Genomic DNA, 17,345 nt, shown 5'->3' on the forward strand with positions numbered 1-17,345 from the left:
CCACCAGGGAAGCCCTCTGTGAGAGATTTTTGGTCAAGTTGTTTCCATTAAAAAATACTGATTTTAAAAACTAATAACTTAAAACTGCCACAAACAAAACTAATGGTCCACAAAACATTCTCCTTTCCTTCTGAAGGTTTTACAATGCATTGTTATCATTAACCAGTCTTTTGCTATTAAACTTAAATGGCCAATTGAGACAAATAGTTCTGAGACCGTTCTTCCACCACCGATTAAGACTGAGGTGGCAGGTATTGAGGATAATATTCATTTAGCCTTCTGAGCTTTCTGCGTAGACTTGGTGACCTTGCCACCTCCAGCTGCCTTCTTGTCCACTGCTTTGATGACACCCACAGCAACCGTCTGTCTCATGTCATGAACAGCACAACAGCCCAGAGGAGGATAGTCAGAGAAGCTCTCAACACACATGGGTTTGCCAGGAACCATGTCAACGATGGCAGCATCACCAGATTTCAAGAATTTGGGGCCATCTTCCAGCTTTTTCCCAGAATTACGCTCAATCTTCTCCTTCAGCTCAGCGAACTTGCAAGCAATGTGAGCTGTGTGACAATCCAGCACACGTGCACATCCAGCACTGCTTTGGCCTGGATGGTTCAAGATAATCACCTGAACTGTGAAGACAGCTGCTTCCATTGGTGGGTCATTTTTGCTGTCACCAGCCACATTGTCATGACGACCATCTTTGACAGACACATTCTTGACATTGAAGCCCACGTTGTCCCCAGGAAGGGCTTCACTCAAAGCTTCATGGTGCATTTCAACAGACTTCACTTCAGTTGTCACTTTGACTGGAGCAAAGGTGACCACCATGCCATGTTTGAGAACACCAGTCTGCACTTGACCCACAGGGACAGTGCCAATACCACCAATTTTTTAGACGTCCTGGAGGGGCAAACACAAGGGTTTGTCAGTTGGGCGAGTTGGTGGCAGGATGCAATCCAGAGCTTCAAGCAGTGTGGTTCTACTGGCATTGCCATCTTTACGGGTGATTTTCCACCCCTTGAATGAAGGCATGTTAGCACTTGGCTCCAGCATGTTGGAATGGTTGAATGTTGACACCATTCCTGCCAGAAATTAGCACAAATGCTACTGTGTCGGGTTTGCAGCCAATTTTTTAATGTAGGTGCTGACTTCCTTAACAATTTCCTCCTATCTCTTCTGGCTGTAGGGTGGCTCAGTGGAATCCATTTTGTTAACTCCAACAATTAGTTGTTTCACACCCAGAATGTAGGCCAGAAGGGCATGCTCACGGGTCTGCCCATTCTTGGAAATACCTGCTTCGAATTCACCAACACCAGCAGCAACAATCGAGACATCACAGTCAGCCTGGCATGTGCCTGTAATCATGTTTTTGATGAAGTCTCTGTGTTCTGGGGCATCAATGATGGTCACATAGTACTTGCTGGTCTTGAATTTCCATAGGGAGATATCAATGCTGATACCACGCTCGCGTTCAGCTTTCAGTTTGTCCAAGACCCAGGCATACTTGAAGGAGCCCTTTCCCATCTCGGCAGCCTCCTTCTCAAACTTTTCAATGGTTCTCTTGTCTATCCCATCACATGTGTAGAGCAGATGGCCAGTAGTGGTAGACTTCCCCGAATCTATGTGTCCAATGACAACGATGTTGATGTGGGTCTTCTCCTTTCCCGTTTTTGCTTAGGTTTTGCTTAGGTTTTTAGGACACCCGTGTCCTGGTGGCAAACCCGTTGGGAAAAAAGCTAATATATATTCTTGTGGATCTGGCCTCTTCTACTCAACAATATGTTTTTAAGATTCACCCAGGGGCTTCCCTGGTGGCGCAGTGGTTGAGAGTCCGCCTGCCGATGCAGGGGACACGGGTTTGTGCCCCGGTCCGGGAAGATCCCACATGCCATGGAGCGGCTAGGCTCGTGAGCGGTGGCCGCTGAGCCTGCACGTCCAGAGCCTGTGCTCTGCAACGGGAGAGGCCACAACAGTGAGAGGCCCATGTACCCAAAAAAAAAAAAGAACATGTACACATATTTTTATTGGGTATATTCTTATAAATGGCATTGCTGGGTAAAAATTTATATGTACCTTCAACTTTATTAAATACTATAAAAAATTTTCCAAAGTGTTGTACCAATCTGCAGTCTTCCAGCACCATATAAGAGTATCTGCTGTCCACATCCTCACCAACACCTGGGAGTGCTGGTCTTTTAATTTTAGCCATTCTGGTGGGTATATAATGATGTCTGGTTATAGTTTTTATTTGCATTTCTCTAATTATTAGGGATGTTAAGTATCTTTTCATATGTTTATTTTCCATTGGATATCCTTTTTTTTCCCCAGAAGCATCTGTTCAAATCTTTTGCCCATTTTTCTTCTGGGTTGACTGTCATTTTCTTATTGGTTTATAGGATTTCTTTATGTATTTCATACATGAGCTCTTTGTAGGTTATAGGTTTGCAAATATTTTCTGCATATTCTGTATCCTTTAATAAATGGAAAGTATTTATACCAATGTTAAATTAATCTCAAATTTATCAGTCTTTTTCTTTATGATCAGTTCTTTTTGTCTCCTATTTTAAAAGTCTTTCCTTGCCTTTAATGAGGTTTTAAATTTTAATGTACTCAAATGATCTTTTTCTTTATGATTAGTACTTATTAAAAATCTTTTCTTATCTTGAAGTCATGAAGCTCTTCTTCCTTTAGAAGCTTTATTTAGCCTTTTACATTTAAGTCTATGATACATCTAGATTGAATTTTTTAATGTACCGAGTTTTCCATTTTTAATATTTGGTTAAACAAAATACATCTTTTGTAAACAAACTCAACACAAGGCCAACAAAAAGAAAAGCATGAAAAACAAAACGCCCAGCGTTGCCCCTTACTGGGCATCAGGGTCAGGCTTGCCCCCTTCCTTAAAGGAAGTGGGGCTTTTTGCCCTTGGGCATCAGCATGGGTCCCTGTTCCTAAGCACCAGAATTGGATATGAACAGAGAAACCAGCCCTGAAATGTTTAATTAAGCATCTTTGCATATCCCTTTGGCTCATGGACTGCAAGTGCATGGGGATGGAATGAATTTTCATGTATAGTATGAGGTAGGTGTCAAGTTTCTCCACATAATTTATTCAATGTTCCCAGCACCATTTATTGAAAAGATTATCTTTTCTTTAATGCTTTGCAGTGTCTCTTTTGTCATAAATAAAATATCCACATAGGCATGGATCTTCTTATGGATTTATACTCTATTTCATTGGTTGGTATGTCCATCCTTGTGACACAATTATTTATAATACATGTAACGGACAGTAGAGTAAGTCCTCCCACTTTGTTTTTCTTCAAGATTGTGTGGGTTATTCTAGGCCCTTTGCATTTCCATATTATCAAGTTTCAAAAAAGAATTTTGGCTAGATTTTGTTGGCTACCAATTTTTTTTAAAACCCTCTATTTGATCTTCTAAATAATCATTTGAATATTATTTCTTGGTTTCATGAGTTACACATCAGCAAACATATATAGTGTGGCTGCCTTAGGTAAAGTAATTGACCAGGTTCAAAAATATCTCTGATATGAGCTGAATCGCTCATTTTAACAAAATATGTTGCCTTAGGAAACTGCCTTCTTATGAGAGTCATTCCTATAGAAGCACTTTAAATTCCTTCCTCTCAGTAAACCCAGTAGTAATTGTCCTCTCTTTCCAGTCTCCAGAGGATGACATAAATAGCTGTAGAACTAGAAAGAAAAATGAGTAAAAGGATACAAATCATTTACAGAGTAAGACTTTACAGGTGCAAAATGTAGCTACAAAATTCTTATTCAAAGTATGACAGTTCTCAGTCCAGAGACTTATTTGCTTGGGTTCTCAATTCTTTCATCCATTTCCTCTTTTCACCCTTGTCTTTCTCTTCTTGCCTCCAATATTTTCTTCACCCCAAGGCTTTTCTCCTTAACTACCCCTGTTGCTTGCCCTCCAGCTCTTTGTATCTGTGTATCGGCAGAAGCACAGAGGCTCTCTCTTCTAACTATTAAAGGCAGGCCTGACTTCTCAAGATTATCTTCCCAAGTCACTCAACAAATCTCAAGAGCTGTTGCATATTTGAGAGTACATACCTGGGAAGCAGTTCCCCAGAAAGCTACATGGCAGTCTTGCTAAGTACTTCACAGTTCTGAGTCCCATTTTAAACAGGAGTGAAAAACAGCCTGAAGTTCAAGGGCAGAGCTGGAATTACAGTTCAGAACTTTTGGCTGGTCTGCTATGCTACTGACTAACCCGCCTGGTTATTAATGGTATCACAAATCATGCCTCAGTCTAGGTGAGCTTGTAAAGGAAGCACCAACCACTGTGGTAACCATTTACCTCTTTATGAGATGCTTTTTTCTTGCTTAACTAAGGCTTACCGTATCAACCTTGAAAAGTTTGGAAAAGTATTGAGAATCTAAACACCAGCCATAATCTTACCAGTTAGACAGTATTACCCTCATTGCTTTGGCATATACTTCCAGGCTTTCTTAATGCATAGCTGATATTATACATAATTTTATTTTCTGCCTAAAATTACATCAAAAGCAGGTTTCTATGTCTTTACATTTTTAATATTAATAAATGGCTGTAAAATATTCCTTTGAATCGTAAAGAAGTGAACAGTATCCCTTTTATTAGATTGTAACTTATTTCCAATTTCATCACAATTGTAAATAACATTGATGTGAAAAACCTCATGAATGACTCTTTGTCTGTATTTTGGGTTATTTCCATAGGCAAAATATGTATCTGATAAAGAACTTGTATCCAGAATTTTTTATTTTTGGTCACGCCATGCAGCTTGTGGGATCTTACTTCCCCGACCAGGGATTGAACCCAGGCCCTGGCAGTGAAAGCGCCGAGTCCTAACCACTGGACCTCCAGGGAATTCCCTATCCAGAATATTTTTTTAAACTCTTACAAATCAATAATAAAGACCAAACAACCCATTTTTAAAAAACTGAAGTATGGTTGATGTACAATATTATATAATTACTGGTGTACAATATTCACACTTTTAAAAGGTTATATCCCATTTATAGTATTATAAAATATTGGCTATATTCCCCATGTTGCACAATATATACACTTATAGCTTATTTTATACCTAGTAGTTTGCACCTCTTAATCCCCTACCCCTATATTGCCCCTTCCCCCTTCCCTCTCCCTAATGGTAGCCACTAATTCGTTCCCTATAACCGTGAGTCTGCTTCTTTTTTGTTATATTCACTAGTTTGTTGTTGTTGGGTTTGTTTTTTTTTTTCCGGCACGCGGGCCTCTCACTGTTGTGGCCTCTCCCGTCGCGGAGCAACAGGCTCCGGATGCGCAGGCTCAGCGGCCATGGCTCACGGGCACAGCCGCTCCGTGGCATGTGGGATCTTCCCGGACCGGGGCACGAACCCGTGTCCCCTGCATCGGCAGGCGGACTCTCAACGACTGCGCCACTAGGGAAGCCCTGTTGTATTTTTTTTTAATAAACTTTATTTATTTATTTTATTTTGGGGGGCTGCATTGGGTCTTCATTGTTGCGCGTGGGCTTTCTCTAGTTGTGGCGACCGGGGGCTACTCTTCGTTGTGGTGCACAGGCTTCTCATTTGTGGTGGCTTCTCTTGTTGCAGTGCTCTAGGTGCATGGGCTTCAGTAACTATGGCTCCCGGGCTGTAGAGGGCAGGCTCAGTAGTTGTGGGGCATGGGCTTAGTTGCTCCGCAGCATGTGGAATTTTCCCGGACCAGGGATCGAACCCGTGTCCCCTGCATTGGCAGGCGGATTCTCAACCACTGCACCACCAAGGAAGTCCCTGTTGTACTTTTTAGATTCTACATGTAAATGACATCATACAGTATTTGTCTTTCTCTGTCTCACTTATTTGAGTTAGCATAATACCCTCCAAGTCCATCCATGTTGCTACAAATGGCAAAATTTCATTCTTTTTATGACTGAGTAGTATTCCATTGTGTATGTATACCACATCTTTTTCATCCATTTAACTGTCGATGGATACTTAGGTTGCTTCCATATCTTGGCAATTGTAAATAATGCTGCTATGAACTTTGGGGTGCGTGTATCTTTTCGAATTAGTGTTTTTGTTTCTTCAGATGTATACCCTTGGAATGGAATTGCTGGGTCATATGGTAGTTCTGTTTTTAGTTTCTTGAGAAACCTCCATACTGTTTTCCACACTGGCTGCACCAATTTACATTCCTACCAACGGTGTACAAGGGCTCCCTTTTCTCCACATACTTGCCAACATTTGTTACTTGTGTTCTTTTTTTTTTAATTGAAATATAGTTGATTTACAGTGTCATGTTAGTTTCAGGTTTACAGCACAGTGATTCATATATATACTTTTTCAGATTCTTTTCACTTATAGGTTATTACAAATATAGAGTATAGTTCCCTGTGCTATACAGTAGGTCCTTGCTGGTTATGTATTTTATATATAGTAGTGTGTATATGTTAATCCCAAACTCCTAATTTATCCCTCCCCCTTTGGTAACCATAAGTTTGTTTTCTATGTCTGTGAGTCTCTTTCTATTTTGTAAATAAGTTCACTTATAGTTTATTTTAGATTCCATATGTAAGTGATATCATATGATATCTGTCTTTCTCTGTCTGGCTTATTTCACTTAGTATGATAATCTCTAAGTCTATTCATGTTGCTGCAGATGGCATTATTTCATTCTTATTTTGGCTCAGTAATATTCCATTGTATACATATACCACATCTTCTTTATCCATCCCTCTGTCAATGGACATTTAGGTTGCTTCTGTGTCTTGGCTATTGTAAATAGTGCTGCAGTGAACACTGGGTGCATGTATCTTTTTGAATTATGGTTTTCTCTGGATATATGCCCAGGAGTGAGATTGCAGGATCATATGGCAGCTCTATTTTTAGTTTTTTAAGAAACCTCCATACTATTCTCCATATTGTCTACACCAAATTACTTTCCCACTAACAGTGTAGGAGGGCTCCTTTTTCTCCACACCCACTCCAGCATTTATTATTTATAGACTTTTTGGTGATGGTCATTCTGACTGGAGTGAGGTGATACCTCATTGTAGTTTTGATTTGCATTTCTCTAATTAGCAATGCTAAGCATTTTTTTCATGTGCCTGTTGGCCATCTGTATGTCTTCTTTGGAAAAATGTCTGTTTAGATCCTGTGCCCATTTTTGTCTGAGTTGTTTGTTTTTTTGATATTGAGTTGTATGAGTTCTTTCTATATTTTGGAATTTAATCCCTTGTCAGTCATATCATTTGCAAGCATTTTCTCCCATTCTGTAGGTTGTCTTTTCTTTTTGTTTATGGTTTCCTTTGCTGTATTTATTTGCATTCTTTTTGATGATAGCCATTCTGACAGGCAAACAACCCAATTTTTAAATGGGAAAGAAAGTGGACAATTTACCAAAGAAGATATACTCAAGAGAAATAAGCACATGAAAATATACTTAACAACGTTAGTCATCTGGGAAACACAAATTAAAAGGACAATGAAGTAATACTACACATCTACTTGAATGGCTAAAATTTTTTTAACTGACAGTGCAAAGTGTTGACAATGATAAGGAGCAACTGGAATTCTCATATTTGCTGATGGGAATGAAAATGATGCAGTCCCTTTGGAAAATAGTTTATCAGTGTTTTATAAAGTTAAATTACACTTACCATACAACTCAGCAATTGTCTTCCTAGAAATGAAATAAAATTCTACTCCCCAAAAAAAGGAAAATATATGTCCACACAAAGACCTATATGTGAATATTCATAGCACTTAATTCATAATAACCCAAAACAAAACAATGCAAATGTTCATCAACTGGTAAATGGGTAAACAAACAATTGTGATCTATCTATACAATGCAATATTTCTCAGGAATAAAAATGAGTGAGTTATTGATACCTGCAACAATACAGATAAATCTCAAATGAAATATGCTATGAAGCCAGACACAAAAGACTACTATATGATTTCATTTATATGACATTCTAGAAAAGGCAAAACTATAGTGACAGAAAGAAACTTTTTGAGGTAGTGGAAATGTCTTGATTGTTGTGATGGTTACATGACTGTACATTTGTTAAAACACATTAAATTTGTGTGCTTAAAATGAGTGAATTTTTCTTGTATGTAAATTACATCTCAATAAGCAGATTTTTAAAATAAGGAATGATTCTGAGTTGTTGTTGTTTTTCACTTGGGCAGCTGACCTGAAGTAGAACCCGAGAACACATGGGGAAATTCAGAAAGAGAAGTGGGACTTGAGGGATGCGGAGGATGGTATCAGGATAATGACTTCTGGTTTTGGACGTGTTAATGAGGTTGAGTTAATGAGGGCACAGAGAGAGAAAAGAGACATATAGAAATGAGAAGGAAAAAAAACTCATATGCAGTAAGAAAGAAAGCATAAAATTGAGAAAAGGAAAGATGATTATTGTACATAGGCTTTTCTGTGTTGCCTGTTCTTGTCTCAATTTAATTTCTTTTTTTCCCTCTTTATTCTCTTGGTGTTTCCTTTTCTCAGGGGTTCTTACACAACACGTGTGACCATCTGTGCTTCCAAAGTCTCCCTCTAAACAGACCACACACACATCAACAATAACACAACCAAATGAGAACAATAGGTGGACAAAGTAAAGCAAAAAACTCCAAGAAGCTAAAGATGTTTAGCCCCTGCCCTAACGTGCCCTAACGTGGTAGGGAGGGTTCACTGTTGGTCCTTCACATTCTACAGGGAGAAGCCACAGAAAAGTACCAGGTTATTTGCCTTGAGTTTAAACAGTGGAATAGGAAAAGAGCTTTAATAACTCCATTAGGACCTGGACCAAGGACTTTTCCTATGGGTTTGTTGTGAATAATTAAAGGTTAATGATGGCATTTTTCTTTCAACCTGGCGGAGGCAACCACACCAGTCATGATCCTAATTGAATCCAACTGGGAAACTCCAAAAATTTTCAATAACAAATTTGCCATGGCTCTGGGCCTGTCATTCTGTATCCACGAAAGGCAATGAAGCTGTATTTTTATTTCCATCCTATAGTTGAGGAAATTAAAATTTAGAAAAGCAATGGAATCTACCCACTCCCTCATTAAAAAGGACCAAAGGACAGATGTTCAGGGCAGTTTGGCATTTTGTTTTTAGGAAAGGCAGACAAGAGCTTCTCGGGCTATTGAGGCCTGGGTTCTCCACGAGTTGTCAGGAGAGCGCTTAGATCCTATCCACCTTCTCTGGACCAGGTTTGTGGACTGCTATCACATTAGTAGCCATGGCTCAGAGAAGGACAGGGTAGGACTATTTGGGGTCATCGAGATCTTCTGAGAGAGCTGATGAACAGAGCGGCTTGGCTTCTGCCCCAAACACACATCAGGATGCTTCTCACTCCAACAACTTTACTCCACTTCATACAATATCACATGGCTAGAGAGTGTGCGAGCCAGGGGGTGAGCCCAAATTCTGTCTAACTGCAAAGCCTTGCTCTCAGCCTTCATACTCTGCTGCCTCCTATCCTTCTCGAAAATCTCCAGTATAGGTATTATTATAGGTAAAAAAGAAAAAGGAAGAAAAGAAGAAGGGAGAGAGGGAAGGGAGGGAGGGGGATGCCCTCTACTTCTGTTTCCATATGTTTTCATAAAGAACCTTCCAGTCCGCTTTTTAGAGGAGAGCACTATCTCCCACCCCTGTCACTCATTCTCCCCAAGGAAGGAGCCATTTGCCAGAATGGTATTAGGAGAAAGGTCACTCTTACATGCAGCAGCAAATGTTTAGTAATTGGCTTTGGGATGGGGGAAGAGCCCTGACTTGCAGCACAGGCCAGTTCCCATGGTGTAAACACCTCCACCATGGCTGATTTCAAGCTACTGAAGTAACGTAAACCAGTTTGCAAAATTCCTGAAAATTGAGCACTCAGCTCCCATGAGCTGTTATGTGGGGCAGCAGCACATCAACACCCACGTAACATGGTTATGTGGGCCTCAGCTCCCTGCTGTTAACAGACCCCAGATCTCCTCCTCTGTTGCTCCATTGCTTCCACTTCTTCCTGAAAAGCATCACCTGTTTCCCTGGGGCACCTAACTCTTTAAGGAGTTTGGGACTTGGAGAAGTTCAGCCTTTCTCTCTCTCCTTCTCGCTCTCGCTCTCTCTCACACCCACACACATACATACACACAATTAAAGAAAAGAAAAGAAAGAAATGTTATTTTTAGCATTTTCTGCTTTCTACCCTACAACACAGACTTCACCTGATGAAGGAACACCAAGGCCAGGCTATCTGCCTTGAAAAGGAGAAGGGAAAACCTAATATAGCATGAACAAAACCCAGTTCATAGAAACTTCACTCTCTGCTGCTCTGTCCTCCACAAGGAAGGGACAAGGACAGTCTTCAGTCTGCGTCCCTGTCCTAAATGAGTTCCCAGTGCTGGGTAACATCTTTGTAAGACTCCAGCCTGGACTCTGAGCACATTTCTGACCTCCCCCTTTTGGAGGCTTTTCTCCTTTCAGGTTTACCATCCCACAAGCCCTGGATCTTTCTTGTCTGTTGAGGCTGGGCCCTGGGCTGGGGGTTCAGGGCAGATATGTGAGAGCATCATGATTGACAGCCCCATCCAGATCCCATGGAATGGGGGTTAACTTTCTCCGAAGGAGGGGAGTATACTGTTTCCAGAAGGAAAGAAGTATGACGTGAGGACCAAAGGCATCCACCACAGGACTTCAGGCATAAATGAGTTGATAGAATATAAGCATCTACTCCCAATAATCAAAGCCGGGGAAGCACAAGAAAATCAGACAGTGGGGCTTCAGTGAGGGAAAGTGACTGAGACCTCTCAAAGCACTAAAGCCTTCTTCAGAGCCTGCATCCAGGTACAAACCCAGTTCAGCCAGCCTACTGTCCACAGTGTGTCCACCGCTGGGCCCACTGCTACTCCTGGAGATACAGGCTTTCCCAAACATCAGCACTTTATTTCCTGGGACCCAGGCAGGGTTGAAAGGCTGGCTGGGCTCCCATCGAACTTATGTTGTCTACTCAGTTCCTGAGCATGGGAGAGTGCTTATGTTGGGCCAGATCCCTGGGCTGGGACCTAATTTGTGCTGAGATGCCCTAGAAGGCAAACGTGGTTCAACCTGAGCCCAACCAATAGCCAGGCCCCCACGTCCAGAGGTGCTTGAGTCAGTTGGTAGCACGCTGGGCCTGCTCCAGGTCTGAGTTCAAAACCACAGCAGTTTTCTCCTTGGAGTTTCTGGGGCTTATTCACAATGCCCCCTGCTGACCATTTCTGGTTAACCTTGTGTCTTCTGGATCTCTGGTCAATTTGGTTCATGAAACTAATCCAGGGCCCTCTAGAGTGACAAGGTGAAGTCAAATAATAGATGTGAAGATGCTTTGGAGAACTGAAAAAGGAAGTCTATATAAATGCAATGGATCATTATTGTAAAGCCAAGATTGAGGTGGACAGAAGTAAACGCTTCCCTTGTCTTCAAAACTTGCCTTCTCCTGTATACATTTTCAGTAGCATATTATTTCAGTGGAAAGAAATCAATTGTAATGGACTGAATTGTTTTTCCCCAAAATTTGTATGTTGAAGTACTAACCCCCATTTCTTCATAATGTGACTGTATTTGGAGAAGGACCTTTAAAGTGGTAGTGAAGTAAAATGGGGTCATTAGGGTGGGCTCTGATTCAGTATGACTGGTATCCTTACAAGAAGAAGAAATTAAGATGTAGACACAAACAGAGGGAAGACCATGAGAAGACACAGAGAGAAGGCAGCCATCTACATGCTGAAGAGAAAGGCCTCAGGTGAAACCAATCTTGCTCATGTCTGGATCTCAGACTTTGAGCCTCCAGAACTGTAAGAAAAATTTCTATTGTTCAAGCCACCTAGTCTGTGGGTGTTGGGCTGCACCCCACAGGCCTGTAAGCCCTGTACTCGCCCAGCCTCAAAACTGAAGAAGAGCCTGGAGTTAATGGCTGAGACATCAATGGTTTAATGGATGGGGGAGCTTACACATATGAAGCAAGGTCCTGGAGCGACACCCCTGCGTCTGTGGCAGATGGCGGGCAGGACGTGGCGGCAGTCTTCGCTCCCAGGGGAAGAGGGAGATTACCAATTACAGGAGGAATTGACATCTGGTTCACTCACTGGTTGCCAGGGAAACCAGCAGAGTGGTGCACCCCTCACAACCCCTTTGACAAACTATCATAGTGGAGATAGTTCTGATTTAAAGATTAGAATAATCACTAGCTGGGGCCAGAGGCAAGTACATACGCACTTACTGATTAGGCTCTATGATTAAGGGGGAAGGTCAGTCATGTGAGTAGGGTGTGGGTGAAGCAGGGACTGGTCAAGCAGGGGATGTACAGAGAGCAAGAGAACAGCCATCTTGGGTGGCCCAACCTTACAGTGGTAATTGTTAAGGCAGCTCTAGCAAACTGATACATCAGTCTATGATATATTTGAGCCCAGCTATTATAACTAAGTTTTACTGTACCTAAAACAAGGCCCTGACTCAGAAATTCATAACCTAGAAGGAAGAGATAGGCAAATACAATTAATTATTATGGGTGTTATTAACAATGCTACCTACTGTATGCCAGATACTTTACCTATGTTGTCTTTAATACTCACAAGAATCCTAAAATATTGTACAGATGAGAAAGTAAAGGCACAGAGAGGCTTAGAACTTGCTCAAGGTCATAGAGTTATTATCAAGACAATAATTGAATATATGTTCATCTGACTCAAAAATCTGCTTTATCCCCCACTAGGCCCACTGTCTCTGCACAGAAGGCAGTGGGAACATGAACGGAGCAGTAGGGAGGGTGAGAAGATGATCATGGTAGACATTGGTGGTCTATTTTCTTTTCCTGGTAACAGCGTCTTCTCTTTTATTGGAGAATGGCTCCTCAACAAAGGGAGTACCCATCTTCCCTCCCCAGGTCCAGAGGGATGGTCCAAGGTCTGGCCAATCATAACTTTATCCCTCCATCCACAGGTCAATGACTGTGCATATGTCTGCAGCCATGCTAACCTTAGTTTTTCCCATAATTTTTATAAGCTAAAACTAGGAGAAAGAAATTTTTGCTCTCCCCTGAGATGTCTAAACTGTATATAAGCCTGGAGCACATTTTCCCCAAGCAAGAGAAAATGAGATAAACTCATAACAAGAAACCAAAGTTTGTGTGTGTGTGTGTGTGTGTGTGTGTGTGTGTGTAGACAGAGACAGAGACAGAGCTAACAGCACCATTCAAGTGTTTGGATCCAGCCATTCCTGAGGCTGACTCCAACCAGTCGTCACGTATATGAGTTAATACATCCCCCCTTTTAAACTGAAGTTTGTGGTGGGTTTCTGTCACTTAAAAGCAAGTTTTGAGAAATATAATATTGGTAAAAAAAAAAAATCTTCATAGATGAGGTAACCCAAGAAAGAAGGGACAAGAAAGACAAGAAGAGAAGAGAGACTGAGGCCAAGATGCATAATAACAGCTACATTTGGGGAACTGCAGACAGCTCAGTATGGCTAGAGCTGAGACATGTGGAGGGGTGGAGAGATAGACAAGGCCTTAGTGCCCTGCTGAGATAATTTGGTCTCTATATGAGGTCAACGTGGAGCCACCCTGGAGTTGTTTTTTTTTTTTTTTTGAATTTTTGAACTTTATTTTATTTATTTATTTTTTATACAGCAGGTTCTTATTAGTTATCTATTTTATACATATTAGTGTATATATGTCAATCCCAATCTCCCAATTCATCCCACCACATTCCCCCCTTGGTGTCCATATGTTTGTTCTCTACATCTGTGTCTCTATTTCTGCCTTGCAAACTGGTTCATCTGTACAATTTTTTTGGATTCCACATATATGCGTTAATATGCAATATTTGTTTTTCTCTTTCTGACTTACTTCACTCTGTATGACAGTCTCTAGATCCATCCACATCTCTACAAATGACCCAATTTCATTCCTTTTTATGGCTGAGTAATATTCCATTGTATATATGTACCACATCTTCTTTATCCAAGACCTGTACTCAGAAAACTATAAGACACTGATGAGAGAAATCAAAGATGACACAAACAGTTGGAGAGATATACCATGTTCTTGGATTGGAAGAATCAATATTGTGCAAATGACTATAATACCCAAAGCAATCTACAGCTTCAATGCAATCCCTATCAAATCACCAGTGGCATTTTTTACATAACTAGAACAAAAAATCTTAAAATTTTTATGGAGACACAAAAGACCCCAAATAGCCAAAGCAATCTTGAGAAAGAAAAATGGAGCTGGAGGAATAAGACTCCCTGACTTCAGACTATACTACAAAGCTACAGTAATCAAGACAATATGGTACTGACACAAAAACAGAAATATAGATCAATGGAACAGGATAGAAAACCCAAAGATAAACCCACACACCTATGGTCAACTAATCTATGACAAAGGAGGTAAGGATATACAATGGAGAAAAGACAGTCTCTTCAATAAGTGGTGCTGGGAAAACTGGACAGCTACATGTAAAAGAATGAAATTAAAACAATCTCTAATACCATACACAAAAATAAACTCAAAATGAATTAAAGACCTAAATGTAAAACCAGACACTATAAAACTCTTAAAGGAAAACATAGGAAGAACACTCTTTGACATAAATCACAACAAGATCTTTTTTGATCCACCTCCTAGAGTAATGGAAATAAACACAAAAATAAACAAATGGGACCTAATGAAACGTAAAAGCTCTTGCACAACAAAGGAAACCACAACCAAGACGAAAAGACTACCCTCAGAATGGGAGAAAATATTTGCAAACAAATCAACGGACAAAGGATTAATCTCCAAAATATATAAATAGGTCATGCAGCTCAATATTAAAAAAACAAACAACCCAATCAAAAAATGGGCAGAAGACCTAAATACACATTTCTCCAAAGAAGACATACAGATGGCCAAGAAGCACATGAAAAGCTGCTCAACATCACTGATTATTAGAGAAATGCAAATCAAAACTACAATAAGGTATCACCTCACACCGGTTAGAATGGGCATCTTCAGAAAATCTACAAACAACAAATTCTGGAGAGGGTGTGGAGAAAAGGGAACCCTCTTGCACTGTTGGTGGGAATGTAAATTGATACAGCCACTATGGAGAAGAGTATGGAGGTTCCTTTAAAAACTAAAAATAGAATTACCATATGACCCAGCAGTCTCACTACTGGGCATATACCCAGAGAAAACCATAATTCAAAAAGATACATGCATCCCAATGTTCACTGCAGCACTATTTGCAATAGCTAGGTCATGGAAGCAATCTAAAGGCCCACCCTGGAGTTTTCAGCAGTGGTATGCTGTGATCAAACTTGTTTCAGAAGGTCACTCGGGAGATAAACGTAAGAGAGAACACAGCAGTAGGCAGTTTCAACAGGAGGCTGCGCCAGGAATCCAGGAGAGAGGTCAGGATGGAAAATGACTCCCAAGTTCTTGGCTTTGCCATTGGCTGGAGGGAAGGGCAGGAACAAAAAGAATTGCATTTTCATCACTGCAAGGTTGAAGTATGTGCCAGACCTTGAAATGGAATTGTCCAGTATGTATATTAAAAGAGATGCCTGAATTGGAAAATTTTTTAGAGTTCTGAGTCATCAACTCAACTATTTACTACATGCTTACTACTGGTCAAGCAGTGTGCTGAGAAGAATACAGTCAGATTTATGCTGCCCCAGGATTACACTCCAGCGAAGGCAAAACAGATAATAAACAGACAAAGAAATAGGTAAGTGCCTGGTAAACAATAAAGCATCATTGTGTGATAGAGATGACGTAGAGCAGGGGCTTCATTAACTTAGGTGATTGGCTGCTAGGAAATGCAGAAGCCCCAAGGGTGGAGGAGGCTGCCACAAAATGAATGTTCCCAAATTCATGCAAATATGAACATGCCCGGTAAAAAATCCATCCATTTGGTAAAGTTGCCTTCTTTACCTGGCTATGCCCTCAACGTTGGCCATGATGTGACAAGAGGCTTCAGGGCAGAAAACTGAGGCTAGTGCTTGGGGAACTCCCATCAATTCCTCTTTGTTTATCCAGCGGCTTTCATCCCGCATTCCCAACACCCATCCTGGCATCTGCCCTGTAATTGGCAGGCCTGGCTCATTGGCACAAGCAGGTGGTATCTGATCATTATCCCTCCATCATAAATAAGGGCAACAAAGGCCAAGGTTTACAGGGCATCAGACAAAATTATTTTGTGAGTCAAAGGATCTTATTTTGAGTTGAACCAGAAATACTTGCTGTCTGTTCCTTTCTTTTATAATTGTTTCCTCTTTGAACGCAAGCATCTAACAACTTGGTTTCTCTTCAAGGACCCTGAAGCCATGTTGCTTTATCCCACCTACTCCAGGTCTGCTACTCAAGCCAATCAGTGTTTCTCCCAGAACATTCTTTAAATTGAAGTGTTACTTAAAATTCAAAATACATTACAATTTGTTTCTTTTTTTAGGGGCTCTTGTATAATGGCACAAAATTCATGAAGTAGTTAAGGTGAATTCCTGTGTTTTTAGATTGCCTGGGCAGGGGTTTTGGTTTGGGTTGTTTCCTCAAAAGCTGGGAAGTTCAGGTCACCATCTGGGGGGCTGATTGTTTGGGGCTGTGTTGAAATGATGGTATTACCTTGGAAGCCTGGTCAGTGTAATAAACAATTTCTCTTTCTTGAGGAAATGTTTATGCAAACTAAAGAGGACTGCCATGAGATCATTTTGAATAATCTCATGGAGTTTATGCATAAGATAAAAATCAGGCAGCCTTAGGGACTTCTGGCTATGGCTGTGTGAAGAGGTTGGTGAATCTTCTTGGCAAAAACAAAAGAAGTATAAAACTGGATTAAATTATTTAAAAAATAAAATAAAGTGTTAGGGCTCTGGAAATTGACCACAGGCAGAAAACAAACTAGGAAACATTTATTCTTGAAAAATTACTAGACCTTCAGATAGGAACAGTGGAAATCTATAGCTGTAATAGTTATCTACTGCTGTGTAACAAATTACTCCAAAATGTAGCTGCTTAAAACAACAAGCATTTATCATCTCACAGTTTCTGTGCATCGGGAATCCAGGAGTGGTATAGCTGGGTACCTCCGGTTCAAGGTCTCTCATGTGGCTGTAGTCAAGCTGTTGGTAGGGCTGCAGTCTTACCTGAAAACTCAACTAAGAGAGGATCTGCTTTCAAGCTTATTCAGGTGGCAGCTGGCTGGCTTCAGTTCCTTGCTGGTCATTGGCTGGAGGCCTTTCCTGACCACATGAAGTTCTCCATAGGGTTGCCTAACCTCATGTCACCTGGCTTACCCCAGAGAG

General features: G+C 40.9%; 1 pseudogene across 1 annotated transcript in view; it reads right to left on the minus strand.

The window, feature by feature from the left end:
• Positions 1–252: 252 nt before the first annotated feature.
• Positions 253–17,345, minus strand: part of LOC309834114 (elongation factor 1-alpha 1-like) — a 43,642-nt pseudogene continuing 26,549 nt past the window's right edge. Inside the window, exons 2-3 of the transcript in view lie at positions 4,385–4,422; positions 253–1,662 (exon numbers count right to left, since the gene is read on the minus strand). The product of the transcript in view is annotated as an elongation factor 1-alpha 1-like (transcript). The remainder of the gene's footprint in view (positions 1,663–4,384; positions 4,423–17,345) is intronic.

This window comes from Grampus griseus, assembly GCF_964374135.1.
Source record: "Grampus griseus genome assembly, chromosome: 15".
Classification (NCBI taxonomy): domain Eukaryota; kingdom Metazoa; phylum Chordata; class Mammalia; order Artiodactyla; family Delphinidae; genus Grampus; species Grampus griseus.